Genomic DNA, 22,906 nt, shown 5'->3' with positions numbered 1-22,906 from the left:
ATCTGTGTAGCCCACTGTATATAAGTGCAGTACCTCTGCAGTGTGGGTAGTATCTCTGAAACCTTATCTATGAAATCCAAGATCCTGTTTGTTTTGTATAGGGATTAAAATTTCTTGTGGTATTTTTAAGAGAACATATTTGCCATGGAAATAGTTTTTCCTCTCCACCTCTATAATGCAGGTTACATTTTAGCCTTAAATTCTTAAATTGGGTAGGTTAATATCAACACAAAAGTCACAAATTTCACTAGCATTTACCATACTTAGAAAAGGAGGGATGTCTGCTGGTCACCTGTGTTTTTATTATCAGCAGCAGTATCTTGTACTTGTTGGCTGCTGCCTGTGTCATCAAGAAATGACAATGGGGTTGTTTGTTTTGGTTTTAAAACAGCAACTTGTTATGTACCCATCATCATGGCACCTGGATACACCATAGACTAAGTACAGCCATACAACAAACTGAACAGGATGGGATAGCTCAGTGGTTTGAGCATTGGCTTGCTAAACCCAGGGTTGTGAGTTCAATCCTTGAGGGGGCCATTTGGGGAAAAAATCTGTCTGGGGATTTGCCCTGCTTTGAGCAGTGGTTGGACTATCTCCTGAGGTTATTTCTAACTCTGATAGCCTATAATTCTGCAGCAGAGAGCATAAACAGCTTTCCTCTCTGTGCTGACCCCTCTGTGGATAGCTCACATAGATAAACTGCCAATTTTTTTCAAGCATCAAATTCACTTTAAAATAGTCAGAAAATCATTTTTATACTGGTTCTGTTTCCCAATGCTCATCTTTAAAAAAAAATTAATAATATACTAATCTCCTAGAATGGACCTTGAAAGGTTATTGAGTCCAGCCTGCTGCCTTCACTAGCAGGACCAAGTACTGATTTTTGCCCCAGATCCCTAAGTGGCCCCCTCAAGGATTGAACTCACAACTCTGGGTTTAAGCAGGCCAATGCTCAAACCACTGAGCCATCCCTCCCTACCATAAAGTTAAGGCCCTGATCCTATGAACTGTTCAACACAGGTGTACCCCTGCTCCTGTGCAGAGACCCAATTGACTTCAGTCGGTATTTACATGGGCAGCTGAACAGGGGTTTGCCTGAATGGAGCTCATGGCAGGATCAGGACCACTGACTGGAACTTTTGTGCTGGTGCTTAAGGCCTCTGATTAGAAAACTTTCCTTCCTAACTGTAACACCAGAGAAAATGTGCCAGACAGAGCCACGTAAACAAGAGGAACAGGTCACAGAACATGAGGAGAAATTCAGCTCTAGACAGACAGATTCAACACCACCCAGTGAAGCCTCCTCATTCAGCTTTAACTAGCCTGACAAATGGAAGGGTTTGGTGAGGGTTAGTGAGAAGTGGCAGGAAGCCAAGAAGCAATGTTGAGCCTTCTTAATAAGGGGAAGCTTCACAATAAATTCATGCCGTTTGTACTATGAATGAGAGGAGGATACTGATAAGCTATCATTTTAAAAGGTGTGTTTGATCAGAATACTGATCATTTATTTTATTTTTACTGAATCTCACTTTCTATGTTGGTGGCGAATGAGTGATGGTCATAGCATTGGGTATTATTCAAAAATGTAATGCAGGGGTCAAATCATCCCCTTTTGGAGTAAACACAATGCTCCAAAAATTACTGAAACAATGGGAAATTGTGGACTATTTCCCAGCATTCTATCAAATCTGCATGACGGCAATATGAGCAGCAACCAGTGGGAGTGATTTCAGGGAGGTGTGTGTTCCACATAAAATAAATACCCCCAAAGCACCTTCAGTAATGGCTCCTAGAGGCCCAGAATACAATGGATTGAGCTGGTTGCTATGGTTTCAGGCAGACATGAAAGCTCGCACTCATACACCTCACCAGCTGCTGTTACTGGATGAAGCTGGTAGACAGGCAATACAAGTATGGAAGTTGAGCGGGCAATGAAAATGCAGTCCTTAAGCCACAGAAGAGACAACCCATAAGAGTGGAGGTAAATCAAAGATTCATGGTAAGGAAGGCTCTGCTGACTGATTTGAACATGCATGAATTCTGTTGCTGCTTACAGTGTGTGATAGGTATAGCACAAATATTGTATATACAGCACTAACTGCTCTAGAACAGTGTGTATACAGTTATAGCAGAAAGTGCAGTGACGTCCGATCACCAAAAAAGGTAGGCATCACAATTAACAAATTATATAAGATCATCTTTTAGATAATGTTTTCACCTCTTAGCTCATTACTACATCAGATGTTATCTATTCACAGCTTCCATCTCTCTGTAAACGGGCTCCCCTATATGTCTAGCATCAATGTGATAGAGATTTGACATATTGTGCATGTAGCACATTAATCTAGATTACATTAACAAACTGTAAGAATTCAGATACCCAGAGTACAGGGACTCTGCTGTGGGCCCACGTGCAGAGAGGCAAAAGTGCAAATTGAGTCTGTCACAACTAGTTTTAATTTCCTTCCTATTTAATACTGCTCTTGGAAGGAATCATTTTGTGTAAAGGATTCAGTCCTGACCTCACACCTCATTTTTCTCTACAGCTCACCCAATAAGTCAGCAAGTCCTGTGCACTATTTGATATCCACCCTGCCCCCTGTCCATGGGATAATGTGGTAGCATTTTTTTCTGAAACATACACACATTGAGAAGATTAGATATAACTTGCATCATTTTGCAAACTGCTCATCAGAGTAAGTGCACTTAAATGTGTTAGCAATTTTCTTAATGTTTTTACTGCCCTGGTAAATCATTTATTGGGGCAGCCTTTTTACAAAGTCCTCTCAAACACCATAAAATATATTCATTACAAAAGCCAACATTCTTTCCTTCAATAAACCAGGCTCCATTATCCAAGGATAGGTGATCAGTTGCCAATTACAAAATAGCTGTTCCATATGCCTACGTGCACTAGCAATATTTAACATCACTTTGTTCAGAGCTTTGAGATACCTTGGGCAACCTTTTTGTCCTCCTGCAGAAGGGGGTAAATCACATTAACTCCTCCTTGCCAACTGTCATAGTATTACAGTTGTTTCTTTAGTCTTTAGAAATTGTTTCTCTCCCCCCAGGGTTGTGTGAAAGACCCACATAAACATGGGAAAAACTAACTAACTAATTGGTTCAATTGGGGAGGGAAGAGTGAAATTGAACATACAACAAGTGAAGACAAACGCACAAAACAAACAAATTAAAAAAAACAACAAATCCAACAAAACTTTCTTCCTGTAATAGATTTCCATTAAAGTAATCTGAGATAGAATATGAAGTGCTTCAGTGATTTTTAAGTTGATGGTTTCCTGCTCTAGGTTTTAAAGGAAACCACCACCAAGTGACAGATCATTTAGAAAGTGAAACCTACCAGGAGGGAGGACACAGGTTGTAAAATATATGTTCCACAATTAATAAGTAAATTATCATACAACTGATTCTGATCTGACTTACACTGTTTAACAACAATGTAACTGTTGATTTCAATAGTTACTCCTGATTTACACTGGTATAAGCAGGAGCACAATCAATCACCCTGCTGAAACTTGTTGAACAATGATATAGCCTGCCCTTGTGCACTCCAAACATAATTTATACTGTGGCTATATTTTCAAACTGACTATATAAAGATTTCTTATTTTACTATCTATGAAACTTCACAAATACAACTTAGATGAAAACAGATCTGTTAAGAAGATGCCATTCTCATTCCAGATTTTTTCCTGACCATAAGTGCATGCCAGATGTACATAATCCTGGGATGACAAGAAAGAAACTGAAAGCAAGAACACATCCCCTAGTCCAGTGGTTCTCAACCCTCAGCCTGCTTGCAGCCCAATCAGCACACAGCTGCAGTCCATGTGACATCCTTAGGGCCATACAGGTAGTATATATATTGTGTGGATGCAGTCCACATAACACTCAGAGCATGGCATATGCAGCCCACAATGGTAAATAGGTTGAGAACCCTGCCCCTAGTCTGTGCTTAGAATAGTCAAGCAACAAACTGATGTCACTTCGAACAAGTTCATCTGCTGTACCATGAGTAATGCATTACATTATGCAATTCACTAATGGCCCATTTTAAAGATTTCACTGAAAATTCAGGGCCTGTTACAGGCAGAGAAACAATCAGCATTAATGGATTTATTGAGCAAGTATCTACATGGTTAAAAATAATAATAATTAAAAAAAAAAACCATCTGGCTGCTTTCAGCTGTTGATAAAGCCCTGATTAAGGCTTTTGCTGCTGATGCCAAACAAAAATCCAGACCACCTATTGCTCTGCTAAATTTAGATCGCAACATACTTGCCATAATTCTAGCAATAGCAAAAAAACCTCAGTCAGACTGGATTTCCAGGACAAAAAGTCAAATCTAAATGAGGCATTTGTTATTACCCAAGCAAATCAGAAATGAGCAAACTTTACAAACAATTTAGCTAACTGTAATGACTGGGGTTACTTATTAGTTTCAGATTATTTACTGAGTTTCTGTGGTAATTATGATGGCAGAAGCACAATGCATGCTGGGGCATCATTCAGTATGAAAGCCAGAAATTCACAACTTAAGGAACCAGAAATGAGAAAGGTAGGTGTTTATTGAATGTCTCTCTTACCCTTGCTACTACAGACATTCAGCATGTAATGTTACAAATAGCACATTTAAAAAAAAATACTTGCAGGTCACCTTTAAGTGGTAACTTCAGAGATATGTAACTATCTTTATCTAAAAGACCATAAAAAGAAAAGTTAAGGGGGGAAGAAGTGGATAAGGATGGTCAGATGGATTCACCTTGAATAAATATGTTGAGCCTTTGATATATACACAAATGAGTGGCATTTCAAAAAGTCTGTTTCATATGTATTCATAGCAACAATAAAGCAGAGAACATTATTTGCTTAAACCAGCAAGGAAAGACTCACAAATAATTTGAGGGCTTGTTTACATGTTGAGTCACTGCACTGCAAGCCAGGGTCTGAATCTACAGTGCACCAGCTTGCACGCAGTAAACTTGCTGTGTGGACACTGCTATAGAGCAGCGAAAGTCCTGGAGCAGAATGCTAAACCTACAGATGTTGAATTTAGGTTCCTAAAGTGGCAGTTGGATGTACAAATCCTTTTCTGGATCTCTTCCTGGGCATCCAGGATTAATCCCAGTTCTGACACTGACTCTTGGCAATCAAGTTCATGAATCCAACATATCAGGTGTGTTACTGCACCATATGGACAAACCCCAAATGTTGGATGCAGGAACATGATTACCAGGAGTCAGTGTCAGAGTTGGAATTAGTCCCTGACTCTCAAGACTAGATCCAGAAAAGGACTCAGGCATCTAACTTCCACTTTAGGCACCTAAGTGCAACATTTAGATGTCCCTGGGATCCTCAAAACCCATGCTCAGTTGCTGCCTAACTCTGTAGGCACCTGAAATCCAGTGCTTAATTTGAAAAGAAAGTGATGCCAGGGCTTAAGCAATAGTGATGGCCTCCTCTGCTCTCTGATCTCACATGCACCGTATGTGCAAGGTCATTGCTTGCGTGCCACTGACAGAAGAAGAGGTGTCAGGGCAGAGCCCTGGCAAGACCTGGCACAAAATAAATTCTGCTGCAGTCCCTTGGTGCCTAAATGTCTGCCATTAAAATTCCCCTAGGTGCCTAAGTTTTTACAAGTGAGCATGCACACAGTCACCTATTTCACCCCTAAGCCCCAGTGCGATCCTCAGGCAAGGTGTTCCTCTCCTGATTCAGTATGCGTGTTCAAAGCATGCCTAACCCCACAAAAATGGGCAGAGCAGTAGGTACTGAACAACCTTTAGTCCGGTAGTTAGCACACTCACCTGCAATGTGGGAGACTTAGGTTCAGTTCCCCTCCTCTGCCTGAGGCGGAAAAAGAATTTGAACTTGAGTCTAAACACCTCCCTGAGAAGTACCCTAATGACTGGATTATGGGGTATTCTGGGGCAGGTCTCAGTCTCTCCTGCTGAAGCTGTTCCACTGTGTCATTGAGCCAGAGAGAGAATGACTCTATAGTCCAGTTGTTAGGGCACTCACCTGAGAGGAGGAAAACCCAAGTGCCAGTCCTCCTGTTCTAATGACTATTTCATTATTTATATGCAGCATAGCCAACTCTCACGTTTTGATCATGAGTCTCACAATATTTGGTGTCTCTTTAAAGGGCCCAGCTCCTGGAGTCATGCAGATACCCAAAAATCTCAGTTTTCATTAAAAAAAAATTGTTTCTATCCCTCAAGCTTGGGAGATTAGGCTCTTTGTGATGAATCAGGAGTCATGGAAGTCAAAGGTAGAAAAGATCTGTTAGAACACTGAGTACATAACTTGTACTGTCAACAATTCTGTTTAGCTTTGGTGAAGAGTGAGTAAGTAGAACATTGAGAACATTCCCTACTGTTGCATGATTTAGTTCCCTGATGAAAAAAGCTTCAGTGATTTGCTGAATCAGGGCCACAGGAGGTTCTACTGTATACTGCAATTCTTTGCTTTAGTCAGATTTATAAAGAGGGATTTTCAAAAGCACTCAGTGTGGGCCTAATACTGCTCCCACTAAAATACATTATAAAGCTGGCATTGACTTCAGTGGAGGAAAGTTAGTCCAAATGATGACAGTGTTTGAAAATCCCACCCATAATAAATATGTACCCAAGAGTGCCTAGCCTGGGCTCTTGGTGACTTTACCAAATGTTAAATATACAAAGAAAAAAAGTCTGTAGCTGCTTTTCAACCCCTAATCCTCACCCCAAATAATCAACCATAATAAAATCAAGTCCAAACAGCATTTCTTCCTTTACCACAAACATCACCATTATATTACTCCTACCTCCCCAAAAGCATGGGTAATTAGATGGAGCTTGCAACATTTCCTGAAGATCAGACTTCTGGGTAATTTTGGACTGAGTATGTTCCGAAGCTGAGGTCCTCTGACAGACACTGCCATTCCTTCTCTCTTATACTGATAGTGTTCATACTTGACGGACTGCGTTGACTGCAGTTGTGGCAATATTGCATGAGGAGAAAGGTGATCTTTCAGGTAGGGTTTCATAGGTCAATATCAACACCTGTAACTCCAACCAAAAACAATAGTCAGCTGGTGCATATCATGGAGCATGGATGTCACATGAGCTTCTGCTGAGAAACACCATGTAAAACAGGTTGCTGCACTCTGCACTAGCTTTAGTTTTTTAGATAATTCAAGATGTCGCCCCACATAGAACATGTTACAGAAATCTAATCTTGATGCAGCAAGGATATGGATTATAATAATAAGGTCCACATCCAAAACAAAACCTGCCTCAATCTCTAGGTCAGAGGAAGATGGGAAAAAGTCTTTGATGCTGCTGGTACACGATCATTAAACAGCAGATAGGGACCCAACACACCACGGCCAGATTGGGAACTCTAATAACATAGGACAACAGCATCACACAGCTGAACAGTCTCTTTTATTCCAGTAATCTATAACTAATGAGGAGATTGCTAAACTAATGTGCTGTTGAATTACAAACATACTCTAGAACTAACCACCAACCCAACTTCAGTGGTAACTTATATAATCAGAGCAGCGTCCTTTCATTGTGTAAGTGGGGGAATGGTCCCGCTATTGTGGGGAACTTTCCTGGCTTCTGTGCTACCTTGGTGAAATGGGCTAGCGCAGGGGTCGGCAACCTTTCAGAAGTGATGTGCCAAGTCATCATTTATTCACTCTAATTTAAGGTTTCGCGTGCCAGTAATACATTTTAACGTTTTTAGAAGGTCTCTTTCTATAAGTCTATAATATATAACTAAACTATTGTTGTATGTAAAGTAAATAAGGTTTTTTAAATGTTTAAGAAGCTTCATTTAAAATTAAATTAAAATGCAGAGCCCCCTGGACCAGTGGCCAGGACCTGGGCAGTGTGAGTGCCACTGAAAATCAGCTCACATGCTGCCTTCGGCACGCATGCCATAGGTTGCCTACCCCTGGGCTAGCGGAAGGATCTGAGTCTTCGCTCCCACTTCCTTTACCCTCCCTGCCCTCGAGGACTCCCGTTCTACTCTCCTGTCTGGCAGAGTCCTTGTAACCCCAACAAGGCTGGGACCAGGATTCCTGGGAGGCTCGACCCCCAGCTCTGCTGTGGTCACCTAGGACAGGGGCTACGGCAGGGATTGGCAATGTTTGGCATGCAGCCCACCAGGGTAAGCACCCTGGCGAGCCGGGCCAGTTTGTTTACCTGCCGCGTCTGGAGGTTCGGCCGATCGCGGCTCCCACTGGCCAGTTTGCCACCCCAAGCCAATGGGGGTGGCGGGAAGCGGCACGCGATCAGCTGGACCTGCGGACGCAGCAAATAAACAAACCAGCCTGGACCCCCAGGGTGCTTCCCTAGCAGGCTGCGTGCCAAATGTTGCCGAGCCCTGGGCCAGGGTGTCCCCACTCCAGGGTGCTCTCTGCACTGGACACTTCCCTGACCCACCGATTGTTACATACAATTTAAAGCAAATACAATTTATTTAATCAGCAATTAATCTAAAAACGAATAAGGAAAAATGGGAAAGGTTAAAGGAAAACACATCACCCCACTCTGTACCAGGGAACATTACAAACAGTGTCTCTGGAATGTCAGGGTAGTTCACATTCTGTTCCTTACAGGTCACAGGCCTCCTTCTCAGGGCCTGGGTGTGCTGCAGGGATGCTGTGGGTTGGACACTTGCTCTGGTGGTGGCCACACACCTCCAGGCTTTGAGTAGTGGGACCCTTCTTCCCAGCGTCAGCTCCCTGTCGGGTTAAGATCCCACTCCCAGTCTGGCCTGCAAGGACCCTTGGCTGGGGGTGTCTTTCTGCGCTGGGCCCTTTGCTCAGGGTCCCCCTTTGGCTGGCCCCAGTTGCTCACCACACCCAGCTTCAGACTACTCCAGCTGCAGCTCCACTGTTCTAGCTCTGGCTCCATTCTGCCTCAGCACTGATGCTGATGCTCTGCCTCCAGCTCCCTGGCCTCATTCTCTGCCCCCTCTGGCTCTGGTTGCTGCAGCCCTGCTCCCAGCACAGGATCTGCTCTCCCTGGGCTGTGTCTCTGGCTCTGTGGCTGCAGCCCTGCTCCCAGCACAGGGTCTGCTCTCCCTGGGCTGTGTCTCTGGCTGCAACCCTGCTCCCAGCACAGGGTCTGCTCTGTGGGCTGCTTTTGTGACTCTGCTCCCAGCTCTGGGCTGCTTTTCTGGCCTCTCTGGCTGGCACAGCTCTGCTCCCTCGCTCAGCTTGGGCCCCTGCTCTCTCCTTAGCTCAGCCCCACTCTGTCTGACCCAGGCAATTCCAACTCACACAGAGGATGGGACCCATCCTGGCCTCTTGACTCCCTGATTAGCCTGCCCACCCTGTCAATCAGGCTGACCTGGAGCATTAGCCTCTCCCCATTGTTCCTGGGGACTGTCAGTCTCAGGGTCTTGATTTCCCATTGACTCGTCCCCTTTCTTTTAGTACTGGGAGCTAGCCAACCAAAACACCCCCAATGAATATTAGTAAGGGACAACAGTCCCCTTAAAATTGCCCTGGGAATGTAAGGAAAAGACAGAGATTTTCTAGCCTTAAACAAGAATGATTCAGAGTCTTAAAATCAAGACAGTTAAGGTTTTCATAGGTGTTTCCCACAAATTTAACATGTTAAAGAGTTTGGAATTTCCCTAGTATTAAAAGATTTGTTAAATATTAACTTAAATTGCTCAGTAAATTCCTCAGCCCGTTCTTCTAAAACTTTTGGATATAAGCTATGCACTCCAGCAGATTTAAAAATGTTGAATGTTATAGTTGCTGTTTAATATACTCCCTACTTACTGTTGGAATAGTAAATGTGTAATTTTAATTGTAAAATGTGAATAAATCATCCAGCTTCTTTCCAAGTACAGAACAGAAATATTTATTGAACATTTCTGCATTTCTGGTAATTTCACCATCCCTATCTACTAACGGGCCTATAGTCTTATACTATTGGTAGGATATCATTTGTTCTTTACATTTTTTTTAATTCCTTCTTTCTGTCTTTAACCCTCCATTGCTACATAGGTTGCAAAGTTGCATATCTTTGCTAAGACTGACAAAGAATCCTGTGGCACTCCAATACGTCTGTTAGTCTATAAGGTGCCACAGGATTCTCTGTCGCTTTTTACAGATCCAGACTAACATGGCTACCCCTCTGATATTTGCTAAGACTGGAAAGCCTGCCCAGTTTTTTTTGCAAAACAAAAACCAACAGATTAGGTTAAAAGGCATTTGCTGCTTAATGGCCTAAGAAAAGCTTTTGTAATTTAGAAATAAATTATTTCTGTAAAATAAAAATATTGTAGCTACAGTATTAATCAGTAATGTGGGTGGAAAATTCCTCATGGTATTTGAGAGGGGGGAACAAGATGTGTTATTTTGTTTAAAAAAAAAGACTGCTGTCTGTGCACAATAACTTTTCTCCATCAGAAATGTGTTAGCATGTGTAATGGAAGATGCATTGATTCAGTATGCTGTACCTTAAGGCATAGACTGAATTCTTACTGTCTGTCAGGTCAATAATGCATGAACTAAAATGGACTCATATCAATCCTGGCTCTTTCAAATCCACCACAGGCTTCAGAGCCATTAAAGACTTCACTGGCCTAGTCAACTAACCTAACTGTCTCTCTGTATAAAGAACAAAATCTGTAAGGATTGAATAAAAGGAAAGATGCAGAGATGCAAACTGACCACCAGTAGGCAGGGATTAACTCCCTGCTTAAATCTCCCAGCAGGTATGGTGTGGAATGAAATAAAAAAAGCAGGACTAGAGACTGAGGGCCTCATCTGAAACTGAGAGGAAAGCTAGGGAATTCTAAAAAAGCCACCGGCCAGAGAAAGATAGGTAAACAGTACTAAAAATACTACAAGGCAAGGTGAATCTTCAGGGGGCTACTTCAGCCAGATTTAAGTCTGCTTTGTATCAGAGTTGCATAAACACATTGAATGGGCTGCAGAGACTGAGGGCTTCCAGCATTCACAAGCCATAATTGTCCAATATCCATTTATGTTTGTAAAACCTTCTGCTCTCTCTCATTCTCACAAGGGATCCCTGCTACAGGCAGGATTTGCTCCCTCTGAAATCAGAAGAAAGAATCACACTTATTCCAGTGGAAATTGAATCAGACCCTTATAGCTCAATTCCACAGACATGGAGCGCTCCTCATTGCACACAGCCCTAAAGCTCAAGGGACAGTGGGGCCCCCACCATCATTGTTCTTTGACTAGTTGTTTGTGTAGGGTGTTTTTTGGTTTTTTTTAAAGGTGTCTTTTTAAAAGGAATTCAAGCAGGCTGCCACCCTCTGCTAGCCTCTCCCAGCAGTCCCTTGAAATCATCTCTACTCAACTCTATCCTGGACTGATAGCAAAGTCTCTCAAATTAGCAAAACTTGAAATAAATATTGACTCATTCAGATGTCCCTTTCTCCCCAGGTGTTCTTGTTGAGATGGAGTCTTTGCAATGCTCTGCCACAGTCTGGAGACAGAGTCCACATTCCCCCTGGGGAAGGCTAACAGTCCTCTTCCTAGTAGTGTCTCTTATTATAAGGGAAAAGACTGGATACATGCTGGTATCCTTCCCAGGGCTTGTCTGGTTGGCTGAAAGAGGGAGAGCCCAGCCCTGCTCTACACTGTAAGATTCTGGTTTGGGGCCCTACAACAGCCTGCATGGGCTGTGTCAGGACCACTCTCTCTCTCTCTCTCTCTCTCACTCCTTAAGTTTCTGCTGCTGCGGAATTTCTGGAAGGGGGTAGCCTGCTCCCCCCCCACCTCCCCCGAGACTTACCCCTCTGGCCTTAAAGGATCAGAATATCTCATTACAGGAAGATTGGGGTCTGGCATCATGAATGCAAGGAGTTCTAAATCACCAAGACATAAGCAATGTCGCTCCCCCCCACCCCACAAACCAACCAGCCAAACCCACCAGAAAAAGCAGTTTCCCAAAGTGAAAGACACTCAGAAGGTCATCTTGCGTGGAGACTGCACCTCTTAATCACAACTGTTTCCTATTTGTGAGCATACTTAAAAAAAAAAACCAAACAGTTCTGAAAACTAAAAGCTGACAAATGCATCTCCTGCTAAATTTACTTTCATTCTGTATATGAACATTCCTAGTCAATGTGTCGATTGTTGATAGAATATTTAATAGAACAGTTAGACAGATGGGGATATACTGGAATTGTTTGCTGCATGTTATGCCAGTCAGTTATAGGCACCATGAACATCGGATATTTTAATCCAGTTGAAAAGAACTGTTTTAAAAATACTACTGCTAATATGCTCTCCTACTCTCAGTCGTGTATCCTTTTTCGTGGCACCTGCATACTTGCAACAGTCTCTCTCTTTCTGTGCACTAAACTTCTTCAAATTCTCTTTAAGGAGGGGCAGTGATTCAATGGACAGGATTGCTGGACTAGGAGTTAAGAGATCTGGGTTTTGTTCCCACCTCTGCCTATAATCTGCAATATGACCTTAGGCAGAGTCACTTCATCCTGGTTTGCCCAGGGGTGAAAGTAACTTAAAGGATTACCGGTACTCTGGAGTCCTTAGGAAGGGGAGGGACCTCTTCCAAAAGAGGCGTGGCCTCTTCCGAAAGAGGCAGGGCCTTTAAATCCCCAGACTCTTTAAATCACCCCAAGCTACCAGCTGCACAGGCGGCTGGGAGCCCCAGAGCTAGGGGTGATTTAAAGGGCTTGGGGCTCCAGCTGCCCTACCGCAGAGCAGCCCCAGGCACTTTAAATCATCATCGGAGCCTGGAGGGCTCCCAGCTCCCACCCCAGGCTCTGGTGGAGCTTTAAAGGGCCCTGGGCTCCGCTGCTGTAGCAGCAGCCGGGAGCCCCATGCCCTTTAAATCATCACTGGAGCCCCAGTGTGGTTACCCCAGGAGTCCAGCAGCCGGACTCCGGTGGTGATTTAAAGGGCCCTGGAGGTAGCAGCAGTGGGAGCCCTTTAAATCCTTCAAAAATCCCCTCTGCCCTGTGCCTCCAGCGGTGCCCCGCCTGCTGGTCCCCTCTGCCCCACGCCTCCAGCGGTGCCCCGCCTGCTGGTCCCCTCTGCCCCACGCCTCCAGCGGCGGCCTGCCAGCCGGTCCCCCCTGCCCCATGCCCCCAGCGGCTCCCCGCCAGCCGGTCCCCCTGCCCCACGCCCCCAGAGGCTCCCTGCCAGCGGCTGGAGCCCCAGCCCTTTAAATCGTCCCCAAGCCCTGCTGCCAGATCCCCGAGGAGGCGGCAGCAGGGCCCTGGCGGCTATTTAAAGGGCTGGGGCTCCAGCCGCTGGCGGGGTGCTGTTGGGGGTAGGGGGACTGGCTGGCAGGGAGCCGCTGGGGGCATGGGGCAGGGGGGACCGGCGGGCGGGGCGCCACTGGAGGCACGGGGCAGAGGGGACCGGCTGGCGGGCGCCGCTGGAGGCACGGGGCAGAGGGGACCGGCTGGCGGGGCGCCGCTGGAGGCACGGGGCAGAGGGGACCGGCTGGCGGGGCGCCGCTGGAGGCACGGGGCAGAGGGGACCGGCTGGCGCCGTGCTGCTGGAGGCACGGGGTAGGGGGACCGGTTGGTAGGGCAGCACAGGGCAATTTGAAATATAGGAAATTTCAGAACTCTAGAAAGTGGAAGGTGTTTGCTCTCAATAGCTATAGGGATGGTTTTTGAGTGAAAATCTTTAAATGTTTCATAGGTGTTTGGGTCCTCCCCGTCCCCCAGCAATCTAGGGACTAGTTTCATGCAGTTGAGAAGGAACTGCAAAAATCCTGCCCAGTCAGTGGTTTTTGAGCGATTTAAAGGGGCCCCAAGCCCTTTAAATGGGTGCCAGGGGGAGAAAATCTGCCCTGGTAGAGTGCACCGGCTCTTGCTGGTACGCCGTACCGGAGCGCACCGGCTTACTTTCACCTCTGGGTTTGCCTCAATTCCTCATCTGTAAAATGTGGATAATAAACAACTCAGATTCCTTTCAAAAGCATGTTGATAACTATGGCTGAATAGCGCTATTTAGAGCTAAATGCTATTATTAAAAACACAACTTTTTCACTCAGTTTTCAAGGCTGACTCTCCTCTGACTATCTGTACACAAACTCTTCTCCCAGATTTTTTACTGTTTGAATGATGTTTATCTGAGTAAGGCAAATGTCTTCTATTTTTTTATCTAGGCCCAGATCCTCAAAAGGTATTTAGGTGCCTGACTCACATTGATTTCAACACGTTTGAGGATCTGGGCCTTGATTCTTAACATATAGTATGATTACCTGTGGGGACTGAATGGCACAAGGCACTGGAAATGGGTAATCTGTCTCATATCAGTAGTGTTTAAGAGTTCTTACCATCCAAAAACTGCTTGGTAACTAACAGGATTGGACATAAGCTGATAGTTTCAGTTCAGTTTGCAGTGGACAGGTATGTATATCACAGCTAATACTACTGCTGGCTGTCTCTTTGCAGAAGTTAAGGACTGAAGGGACTGTGCAGATTCAACTACTTTCTCTCCTAGAGAGACTCTTTCTAGGTTAGGGTTAAGCACAACAGGGCAATGTGGGAAGCTTGGACTATCATTATTTGTGCTGAACCTCTTGTGGGGATAAACAGAAGACTTCACTGTGCAGGGCTGTTCTTCTGGCCCCTTGCACCAGTGCAAAATTCATTTAGCTTTAAAAAGAAAAGAAAATGAGAACCTACCACATGCTAATAACTAAAATTGTAATTCAGACAAATACATACATATAAAACAAAGGAGTAGGAATTGTCCATATGCTCTGTACTGCCTCACTGTATGTCCAGATCTGATTCTGGTTTCTTGCTCCCCAGGCTAGATGGGGCCTGGAGTGCTGAAGAGGCAATGTGTTGCATAGCTCTCAAACATGCCCTATGGCAGAGCTAGAAGCAGCACTGTTTAGCTCTGAGCTGAATCCCTTTTCATCTTCCTGTGCAAATAAAGGTCACCACAGGGCTTTGAAAAATGCATGAGGAAAGAGGAAGTCTTCTATAGCCAACCAGGAGGCAAATAATTCTCAAAAGATAAATGTTATTTTTAAAGTTAGAAAATGTAAAGTGAACATGATACTTAAAGTAATGCTCAATAAGGTCTTTCTTAAAAACAAAAAAATGCCTGTCATTTGTGCACAAATGTGTTTTCTTCTGAAAAAGATGTTTTAACCTTGTAAAGTGCACAATTTTTCCATTCATTACAGCTTTATGGCCTACGCTATGGAAAAGCACATTTTCATAATACCTTTAAGTAGGACATAGAATACTTAATGCTCTAGCAATATGATAGAGTAATTTTCAGTGAATGAAGTAATGACTAAAACACTAGTGCTGCAACCCTTGAAATGGTGCAATCTGTCCTGGAGATTGCTATATTAAACTGCAGGAATGGAATGAAAAGAGTTATGCAGGCATATCATCTTGAAAGATATTTTATCAGGGACTGGAATTTTCTGGGTCTTGGTAACTGAGTATAGAATCTTCTGCTTCTAAATTGGTAGTTTAAATCCAACCCAGGTCAGCAGAAACAAATAACCAAATTCTGCTCTTATTTGCACAAGTGCAAATCTAAACTCACTTACTTTACCTCATTAGGCTGATCAAGACCTGTGCAGTTGAGAGCAGAATTTGTGGCCAAATTTATTATCAGCAGGCTGTTTTGGTTCCTGTCTATGGAATCAGTTGGTGTGTTCAGCTGAGTAGGTATTAATATCGGAAAAAACACCAAAACAATTGGTGGCCACAGGAACTAGGCAATGGTTTTAGATCACTCATTCAGAGGAATGTAACAGAAAATGAAGAGAGCCAACTGCCTTGAAACTTCTCTTCAACCCTCCAGTGGGGTGCATAACCTGGTTTGACTAGGTTCAGAAGATCCAAGGCAGACGAAGGAACTTTGAAAGGCATAAAAAAGGAATCCTAGAACAACAAAGAGAGAGGCAGTATCTGCAGGAAAGCAGATGGAACCCTGGTTCCTAAAAGCACAGGTACCTGGGGTAAGTTGGGCCTGCCTAAGCTTTGAAGGCATGGTAAGCTGTAGGTCATGGTAAGATGTGTGTTGGCCTTTTATTGTTTCAAGTCTTTTCTCTGAATGCTATGTTCCTGTGGAAAGTGTTCTGAGTAGAGCTGGGTGAAACTTTTTTGGCAGAAACTGTTTTTTCACTGAAATCTGCAGATTTGTGTCACCCAAAATATTTCACTGAATTCATCGAATTGTTTCAGTAAAAATTTTTTTTTGAACATTTTCAAAACAAAATATTTAAATTTATTCAAGATTACTTTGTTTCAAAATGTACTTGAATGTGTTTTTTAAATTAAAAATGTTTTTAAATGCTTAAAAGCAAAATGTTTTGTTTGATAGAAAATGATTTTTTTGCCCAATTTTTCCAAATGGCCAGCAAACTGAAAAATGTTATTTGCACAGCTGTAGTGCCGAGTCACTGTATTTACCTACTGGTCATAGCTCCTGAAGGGAAGTCTCTTGCAGGTGCCAAACCCAGGTGGGCCTGCTGAGGAATTATGGTTGGTAACCAGGGAGACTGTTGCCCAGGAACCTGGTCTGTGAGTGGGAGAATTGAAGGATTCCATTCCAGGATAATAGAAGGCAGGGAGTTGATACCTGAGGATGTGCACTCTGGAGAGACAAATGAGGGGTCAGAGGCACAGCTTTCTCTGTAACTATGAGATTGGTCCTTCTCAGTATAGAGGCACATTGGCACGTCAGCAAGGGGAAGCCTGCACTCCCGCAGTCTGTAGTGTATATGTTTTGTGAGTAACTAGAATCTCCAGGTTTGTCTTCACTGCAGTGTTAGTTTGAGGTATAACTTGAATATTACCCCCAACTTGACTTCTCTTCACACACAAAAATAAACCATACAACATAAAAACTAACCCAGGAACCTATCCTTGCAACAAAGCCCGATGCCAGCTCTGTCCACATATCCATTCAAGTGACACCATCATAGGACCTAATCACATCAGCCACGCCATCAGGGGCTCGTTCACCTGCACATCTACCAACGTAATATATGCCATCATGTGCCAGAAATGCCCCTCTGCCATGTACATTGGCCAAACCGGACAGTCTCTACGCAAAAGAATAAATGGACACAAATCTGACATCAGGAATCATAACATTCAAAAACCAGTGGGAGAACACTTCAACCTCTCTAACCACTCAGTGACAGACTTGAAGGTGGCAATTTTGCAACAAAAAAACTTCAAAAACAGACTCCAAAGAGAGACTGCTGAACTCGAATTAATATGCAAATTAGATACAATTAACTTCGGTTTAAACAGAGACGGGGAATGGTTGGGTCATTACACTAACTGAATCTATTTCCCTATGTTAAGTTCTCCTCACACCTTCTATGGGTCATCTCAATTATCACTTCAAAAATTTTTTTTCTCCTGCTGATGATAGCTCATCTCAATTGATTGGACTCTTCCAGTTGGTATGCATACTTCCACCTTTTCATGTTCTCTGTATGTATGTTCCATTCTATGCATCCGAAGAAGTGAGCTGAAGCCCACGAAAGCTTATGCTGAAATAAATTTGTTAGTCTCTAAGGTGCCACAAGTACTCCTGTTCTTTTTACACAAAAATATGTAGCTCAGGCTAAGAGGTGTTTTTAATTCAAGCTAGCTGGCCTGTCAGGAGGGATTGGTTGAGTGTTGCTGATGCTTGTGCTATAATGCAGTGGAGACTTGGCTGTGCTGATAATTGAAACACTCTGTGCTGCTTGATTGTCATTTTGAAGTGTCACTTGAGCTAGGCTAGCCAGTGTAGATAATTCAAGCTAATACTGTAGTGAAGACAAGTCCTCCAGTCCTATCAATGCAGCATCTTTCTCAAGCCCGAACTTCACCCAAGGAAGATGGTATTTTATTCAAAATTTAAGAATGCTTCTTTTCTACACATAGTTGTATGCAGTGTTGTTGTAACCATGTTGGTCCCAAGATATCACTCTATATATGACCTGTCAGTCCTCATCCTCAAAGGAAACCTTCACCACACTTTCAGAAAAAAAGCCTGGGAGCTTACATTCATAACTTTGCTAGACACTAAAAATCATGGACAGACTAGAGACACTGGATTATCACAACAATCTACTAACCCACTAGCTACTTTCCCACTCCCCTTCCTTTCCTCCCTCTGACTAGAGGGGTGTTAATGGGCCCCTTTATCTTGAATGGTCCCTTGAAATGTGTGTTAACTACTTATGCTAGACAATCTGTTCCACCTTGTATTTAGCTGACACTTGGATTTAGTTTCCCAGATCTGAAGAAGAGCTCTGTGTAAGCTCGAAAGCCTGTCTCTCTCATCAACAGAAGTTGAGCCAATAAAAGATATTACCTCACCCACTCTTTTCTACCCACTCATTCCACAGTGGAGAATATTTATATCAGGGGTCGGCAACCTATGGCGCACGTGCCAAACACGGCATGCAAGCTGATTTTGAGTGGCACGCTGCTGCCTGCCATGGTCCCGGCCTCCAGCCCCACTCAGCCCCCCTGTGGGGGCAGGAGGCAGAAGCTTGGTCCTGCGGCAGCCAAGCTTCCCCCTTCATCCGCTTCTTCCCCCAGCGTGCTGCTTTCCTGCCCCTCCTCCTCCTCTCCTTCCTTGCGCCAATCAGGTGATGGCCCTTGCGAGGGGGAGGGGGGAAGAATGGCAGCATGCTTGCTGCTCTGTAGAGGAGGCAGAGAAGAGGTAGGGACAGGGCCTTAGGGAAGGGGGTGGAACAGGGCATATCCCTTCCAGTCCCCTGCCATGAGCTGCTCAGGGCTGGGAGCACCCCAGCCCTCTGCCCTGACCCCTAAACCCCCCCAACACCCAGCCTTCTGCCCTGATCCTTGAACCCCCCCACACCCAGCCTTCTGCCCTGCACCCCCCCACACCCTGATCTCTGAACCCCCCCACACCCAGCCTTCTGCCTTACACCCTGACCCCTGACCCCCCCCAGCCTTCTGCCCTGCACCCCCACAACCCCCAGCCCTGACCCCTGAACCCCTCCCACACATCCCCAGCCCTCTGCCCTGCGCCCCCCACACCCTCCAGCCCTCTGCCCTGACCCCTGAACCCTCCCACACACATTCCCAGCCCTCTGCCCTGACCCCCCCTCCCCGCTGCAGGTCTGGGGTCCTGGCTGCTGGCCCCTTGCCAGCCGTTGTCCCGGCCGCAGGCCCCGCTCAGCCCGCTGCCGGCCTAGGTGAACAGAACCCCAGGGTGGCAGCAAGCTGAGCAGGCTGGTGGCGTAAGATCAGCATTTTAATTTAATTTTAAATGAAGCTTCTTAAACATTTTGAAAACCTTGTTTACTTTACATACAATAGTTTAGTTATATAATATAGACTTATAGAAAGAGACCTTCTAAAAACGTTAAAATGTATTACTGGCACGTGAAACCTTTAGAGGGAATAAATGAAGACTCGGCACACTGCTTCTGAAAGGTTGCCAACCCCTGATTTATATTATGCATAGGCAGATGACCCTATTTTTGTTTTGTAGGATATTAATATCTGGGCCTTTTCCCCTACGCACAAGCTGTCAGGGCCATCCCTATCAATTCTGGGGCCCTGTGCAGCCCCCCCATGGGTGGAGTATGTGGGGCTGGCTTGCGGGGTAGGGGGAACCGCCCCCCAGCACTCACTGGTGGAGTGGGCTGGGGCTGGGGCTGCACTTCCTGCTGCCAGTGAGTGCAGGTCTGGCTCTCCTGCAGTCCTCAGGGGAGTGGGGGTGGGGCTGGGGCAGAGAAGGGGTGGGGCAGGGGCTTTGGGGAAGGGGTAGAATTGGGGCAGGGCTGGGGCAGAGCAGGAGAAGGAAGAGGCGGGGCTGGGGCAAAGCAGGGGTCGGGGCCATGGGGAAGAGGCAGAGCAGGGGCTGGAGCAGCATGCAGCTGTGCAGGGCACCAGGAAATTTGGTGCCCTACACAGCTGCATACTTTGTGTATGGGTAGGGATGGCCCTGCAAGCTGTTATATCTTGTTAGTCTCTAAGGTCCCACAAGTACTCCTATATCTTCAACTCTCTCTCATATGCTAGATATAATAGTTTTACTACTTCCAATACACATGTATTTGTGTAGTACTTCATTAAAGATCAAAGCTCTCAAAACCAGAACCAGCCAACTGCTGGCAGTAGCTAACACATTTAGGCCATAATACATGAAAAAGAAGAAGTCAGTCCCTGTTGACTGTCTTTATTATCCACCAGTGTAGAGATGGAATCATATTACTGGAATACTTCAGAAGGTAGCATCAAGTTACTTGATTCTACTAGCAAAAACTGTTGATCACTTTTCCAGGAGGTATACAGTAGTTTGAATTATGTTCCTGTTTTATAAGAACTGCTTGGATAATCAAACTGGAACTAAAAATATTATACATATTGCATTAGAGTTAATTGATAAGTAGACTATGATTTTTAAGCCATGTCACTGATGTTGACAGAGCTATAACGAGTGATGTAAAAAAAGGTCTTGTGACATATGAAATAGGGCACTGAGTACAACTGGTTATACATTAGATCAACATTACTCGCACCTAAACAGAATAAGCCTTAATGTTACATGGGATATTTCAAGCTATTACATGTCCTACTTAACTGAAATTTGTGCAATAAAGTAGTACTGGATAACGCTGAGATTGTTCAACTGGTAAAATTCATCAAGATTTATTTACATAGAGCCAAATTCTTTCTCAGGCTGGATAGTACACCACTCTGAGTATCTCTCCCAGAACATGTATAGCAGGGCAGGGGCAGAGGAGAAGAGGGGAGGCAAGAGATCTAAACTATGTGGCACATTCCCTGGGGGGGTATATAGAAGATGAATACCCCTATCATTGTTGCTTTGGCAGCTGATATAAGATGTATTGATGATGCAGGAGTTACCTGAGTGAGGAGCACATAATTCTGTCCAGTCTCGCCATGGGCTGAACATTTAACAGGCAAAACTGGGCTTAAATTACAACAAGGGAGGTTTAGGTTGGATATTAGGGAAAACTTCCTAACTGTCAGGGTGGTTAAGCACTGGAATAAATTGCCTAGGGAGGTTGTGGAATCTCCATCTTTGGAGATTTTTAAGAGCAGGAGCAGTTTATACTAACACCTGTCAGGAATGGTCTAGTCCTGCCATGAGTGCAGGTATGGTTCTAACTCTTCCTGTCCTCTGCTAAACATATAGGGAGAGCTTTCTCTCCTCCCTAGCTGGTACTGTGAGAGCTGCACCTCCTCTTTCAGTCTACTTTAATCACTGAGCAAGGTAATCCTTTGGGATAAATTCTAAACTTAACTGACCCCTTTTACATAAAAAGCATGTGCGTGCATGTGCCAGTCTCGCTCAGCTATGGAAAGGTCTTTACACTTCCCTCCCTGCAGAGCCCTGACTCGTGCTGCAGGAGTGGAGCCCAGCTGATTGCTAGGGTTGAGTGAAACACACTGCCTACAATCAGTTTACTTTGTGAAGACAGACTTGAAACTTGTAAAGGGCTAGGAACTTACCTTAAAAAAACCAACAAGAATAACCACAACAAAAGACAAACCCACTACACCAGCAGAAAACACAGACTTCTTCCTCAATGGGGCAAAAAGACTGGTTCTGTGAACAAGGGTCTTGTGTGAGTGCCCACCAGCCTCCACCGACTTATTAGTGGTTACGGTTAAGGCTGCGTCTGTCACAGAGATCATGAACATCACAGACTCCATGATCTCTGTGACTGCAGCGGCTGGGATGGCTGGCTCCAGGGCTGCCCGAGTAGATCAGGCAGCCCCACCCACACCGGCTGCTGCTGGGTCAGACTGAGTGTGGGAGGGGGGTTAGGGCTGGGGCAAGAGGTGGAGGTGTGGGGCAGTGCTTACCTTGGGAGGGTGGGGGGGCTCCCTGGAAGCTGCCGGCATGTCCCTGCAGCTCCTAGGGGAGGGGCCAGGGAGCTCTGCGTGCTGCTCCCGCCCACAAATGCTGCCCCTGCATCTCCTGTTGGCTGCGGTTCCTAGCCAATGAGAGCTGTGGAGGTGGAAGCGGGGGCAGCACGCGGAGCCCCCCTGGCCTTCCCTCCCCCTAGGAGCTGCAGGGACATGCGGAGATGGATAGGGAGCCTGCCAGCTCTGCCAACCCTCCCCACCAGCACTAGCAGAGGTCCCGGGCTGTGCGCCACCACCTGCCTCCCTCGCCAGCACCAGCAGGGGTGCTGGGCCATGCACCGCTGCCCACCTTCCCCCGCCCCCAGCACCAGCACCATGCAGGCACTCAGGGCTGTGGCAGGGAGAGAGGCCTCTCGCCAAGTCCCAGACCTGCCACGGTGCACCTCTCCTGCCCCGCCGCGGCCGGGGGACAGGCGGGGCAGGGCAGGTGCAACCCCTCCGCACCTGCGGCACCCCCATTGTTTTACTTCCCTACAATTTATTATGACTATTTAGATCACTTCACAGTATATAGTAGTGATCAATGGTTCGATGGCTAGTTGGCAGCTGGTATCAAGCGGAGGGCTCCAGGGGTCGGTTTTGTTCAACATCTTCATTAATGATCTGGATGATGGGATGGATTGCACCCTCAGCAAGTTTTAGGATTACACTAAGCTGGGGGGAGCATGGGCGCCAGGGCTGTAAAATTTTTGGTGGTGCCTAGAACGGGTCCTCAGAGCCATCGCATCCATAGGACAGACCAAGGCAACTGACCTGGGCCCCATGCTTTGGGCACCCCCACACTTCAGGGGGATGCGGGCTCCAGGGTGGCCTGGGAGGTGAGTGGGGGGCCTGGTGCTGGCAGCAGTGAGAAACCTGGCCTCAGCCTGCTCCACCGGCTCCCAGCATCACTTGGGGGAGGGGGTGGAAGCTGGAAAGAAGCCAGGTGGGGCTTTGGGGGTGGTGGACTGAGGGTGGGACGGGGGGCAGAGCAGGGACCGAAAGAGGTCAATCAAA

At 45.6% G+C, this 22,906-nt stretch overlaps 1 long non-coding RNA gene across 1 annotated transcript in view; it reads right to left on the bottom strand.

Moving 5' to 3' along the window:
- LOC120400424 overlaps nt 1–16,498 on the bottom strand; it is a 30,301-nt gene extending 13,803 nt beyond the window's left edge. The window contains exons 1-2 of the long non-coding RNA XR_005595794.1: nt 16,442–16,498; nt 6,834–7,071 (exon numbers count right to left, since the gene is read on the bottom strand). This is a non-coding gene — a long non-coding RNA (uncharacterized LOC120400424). The remainder of the gene's footprint in view (nt 1–6,833; nt 7,072–16,441) is intronic.
- Between the last annotated feature and the right edge of the window lie 6,408 nt (nt 16,499–22,906).

This window comes from Mauremys reevesii, linkage group 3 (genome assembly GCF_016161935.1).
Source record: "Mauremys reevesii isolate NIE-2019 linkage group 3, ASM1616193v1, whole genome shotgun sequence".
Taxonomy (NCBI): Eukaryota; Metazoa; Chordata; order Testudines; family Geoemydidae; genus Mauremys; species Mauremys reevesii.
This window is presented reverse-complemented; position numbering and strand designations above follow the sequence as displayed.